The 3,611-nt window shown below is 42.5% G+C and overlaps 1 pseudogene across 1 annotated transcript; it reads left to right on the top strand.

The window, feature by feature from the left end:
- Positions 1-1,268: 1,268 nt before the first annotated feature.
- On the top strand, positions 1,269-3,073 carry LOC147440520 (uncharacterized; annotated as a pseudogene). Its single transcript, XR_015184340.1, has 2 exons — positions 1,269-1,425; positions 2,327-3,073. The product of XR_015184340.1 is annotated as an uncharacterized LOC147440520 (transcript).
- The last annotated feature ends 538 nt before the right edge of the window (positions 3,074-3,611 follow it).

Here is a 3,611-nt window from a genome sequence, read left to right on the forward strand (position 1 = left end):
CTTTTAAGTTTACCTGAACATAGAGTTGGGGACATGTGTCACTCCTGGGCCCTACCCATGTCTCTCTCTAGCGTGCGCGGTGCTTGGTGGTAAAGAGCAATGTTAGAAAAAAACTGGGGTCTAGTGTATTTTAACCGGTTGAAATTATAAAATCCGGTTAGATTTTGTGCTTGCTTTTAACTAAATCGGCAAATTTACACAAGTTTTAGTGTAATTACCGGCAAAAGCTTCAAATTTTGACCAAAAAACCGGGAGAATTTCAAGTTTCCCCTTCTTTCGATCGGCTAGGAGACAATTTATTTTTCTAGCCCTGGTAAAGAGTTCTATTTTCCATTTTGTGGTTGTGCCCACCTGCCCCCCATGAAACTTCTCATGCGATCTGCATTCGAGCGGTAGGTCCCATCGACTCTGCTTCTGCTAGATCGCGACTCGCGAGCAGAATTCTTTGAATGGCTTCTTGGACCTGGTGAAGCCCTAAACCCTGTGAAAATCGAGAGCGTCACCTGCGACTGCTCATCAGATGCATCACTATCTCTCTGCAAATCTACTCGCTTGAAGAGGAGCGGCTAGATCCAACGGAGAAGGCTACATACCCCTTTCCTAGAATCAGAAAATCAGACACCTTTGCCGTTCAGAGCACCCTTATTGGTTTCTCCAAAAAGCCCATCACGTCCATGACTGTTGCTCATTATAGAAACCTCCTCTTGATATTGTCGCAAACCTTGCCACCTCCAAAGGTCTCTCTCTCTCTCTCTCTCTCTCTCTCTCTCTATACAGTGCCTCAACATCCCTTCAATGCCCCACAAATAAAAGCCTACAGCTCTGCTCACTAATCTCATACAATGCTGCAGGATGACTACACCCCTCTCTCTCTCTCTCTCTCTCTCTCTCTCTCTCTCTCTCTCTCACACACACACACACACACACACACACACACACACACACACACATGCACACTTATCTCGCTGACAAGTAGTTGGCTAACCCTTGGTTGGTTGACAGCTTCCCTTTTTGGTGCTTTAAGCCATAACATATTCTAATTATGGACTCCTTTGTTATGGCTTACCAATGTTGGTGGCTGTGATAAATAAAGCCTTCATTAGGCACATGATAGATGACTTTAAGAGGACATGTGTACCTCCTATGGTGCATGCACCACACACACACTTGCACTCCAGATAAAATTGGATATTATGGTTTTTTTCTTCTCCACATCCCCACTTTGCTATCCCTTTTAGGAGTGATGCTCAAACTCACGAAGAGCGTAATTTGCGAAGTGCCACGCTGAGTCATTGACCACTGCCGCATTGTCGACCCACCATAGGTTCTCTCTGGCATTCCTGTGCTCACCCATCTCAACAGAAACCGTCACAGGTTCTCCCCCTTGCTACGTAATCACACACAATGGGTTACACACGCATGCAAGTACGGTTGATCCTCTCCTCTCACACTCTCACAGATTTGTTTTTTTAGCTCCCCTGCATCCTCAATGATTACGCATTTGTTGAATGTGTCTCTACACACACACACACACACACACACACACACACACACACAAAATAGACTTCATTTGATTGACTATGTTTTGGGATTGCTCCTTGGCATTGGTTTGTTCGCTGATTTTTGCCCCTTTCCAACATCGAAACGGCACGATATTAAGCAGACACACATTTTTCCGGAACACTGATGTGACTGATCCCCCCCCCCCCCCCCCCCCCCCTCTCTCTCTCTCTCTCTCTCTCTCTCTCTCACACACACACTCACACACACACACACACACACACACACACACACACACACACACACACACACACACACACACACACTCATCTTCAAGTGAGCGCTAGCGCTCACTTGACGATGTTAGACACATCCTTTACTTCACGCATGGACAAATTTCCTATGAAGAACTTCTCATCTTTTGTGCTATTATAGATCTAAAGTGCAAGTTTCTATGGTAGGACTTGGATGAAATCCACGTTTTGCACATATTTGGTCTTGGATCTAGGTTGTGTAGGCATGACCATGTAAAACCATCTTAGTCTTTTGGGTTTCTATCAAGCTTCTATAGAATTTGAAGATGATGTTGGAAACCTTCTCTTGTAAAGAAAGTTGATTGTTAGGTGTGATCATGTCGTTAAAACTTTGTGGTCAGGAAAGACACGGCTTTCAAAGTGGCCAACATGCCTTGAGCTGCATCCAAATCAATCCTTTTTTGTGGATGATGTGTTTTTTGCTTGGAATTTTGAGAGGCAACGACCTTTGTGGCAGATAGTTCTTTCCTTTTTGGTTCCAATTGTGACAGTGGCTTGTTGCTTGTTTCCAGTCTCTCCTTATTGGTGCAAATTGATGGTCATTTACACATGCTTTACGTTTCTAGCTACAATTTTTACTCTTCTTTTCTTGCGGTCATCCATCTTTCGGCTCATGTGGATTGTTGTCGGTAAGCAAGTATGGTTTTTTCCCAATATTCTTGTGTAAGAAGCTTCTTTCAAGGACTTGTTTCAATTTTGGCCTGAGACATGCAAGGAGGACAAAAAGGCAGCAAAATGGACTACAAGGCTGACAGTGGCTGTTGTTCTCAGCCTTCTTGTCTGATTTTCTATTCATTATGCACCTGATGAAGCAGTTCGTACAAGGTACCATCGAAAAGTATCAAATATAATCGATGATCTTCTTGAGTGGTCCCCCAAGTTGGCCATATGCGGGAAGCAAGCAAAGGTTTCTACATGTTTGAATAAAACTAAGATGAATGCGACGACAAACAAAACTGCTCAGCAACAAGCAGGACCCTCAAACCCTATTAAAGGTGGGGAGGATGTAAATGTGAGTGATGCTACCAAACGAGGGTTCAAGCATTGCCAATAATTATGATAGCACCAATGCCAATGGACATTGATCATCTGAGACATATTTGCTAGCTGTTGTACTTAAAACATTTGAGACATATTTGCTAGTTGTTGTACTTTAGACATTTGAGACATATTTAACTATTTACCAAAGTCTGCAATCTTAGGAGACTCTATCAAATTGAGCTCCTCAATCTTAGCTTTGCCCATGCTGACATTGTCAAGCTTCGTGCTATCTTGAAACTTTTCTTGTCCTATCATGTACGACAATCTTTCTTCAAGTTTCCTTTCTTTTATCAATGGTAGCACTCGACATTGCACAAAGAACCTCTAGATTTTCTTTGAGAATTCCCATTATCCTTACTTTTGGCACAGTTATGAGTGTAACCTTGATGACCTTAGCTACTCACAACATATGAACCACGTTGCTTTGTAGGCTTTATTGACTTCCTTCGTATCTCTTCACTTAGTAGACCAGAAACTAGAACATCATAGGCCAACTTTCCCTCGGGCATAGAGTTGCTAATCGTTGTGAAAAATATGTCCCATGAAGAGGATAAATGGAACAATAAGAAGATGGACCGCACTTCGTCATCAAATTCCAATCCTTGTGATGTAAATCGATTGAAAAGTGCATTGAACGCATTCAAATGCTCAAAAATTCTTTCACCTTCTTTCATCCAAAGCTCAAAAATATTCTTCATTAAGTACATTTTGTTACTTGCACTTTAGCTCTCATATGTATTGCATAGCTTATCCCAC

Source organism: Adiantum capillus-veneris, chromosome 15 (assembly GCF_014529385.1).
Source record: "Adiantum capillus-veneris isolate H3 chromosome 15, ASM1452938v2, whole genome shotgun sequence".
In the NCBI taxonomy this organism is placed as follows: Eukaryota; Viridiplantae; Streptophyta; class Polypodiopsida; order Polypodiales; family Pteridaceae; genus Adiantum; species Adiantum capillus-veneris.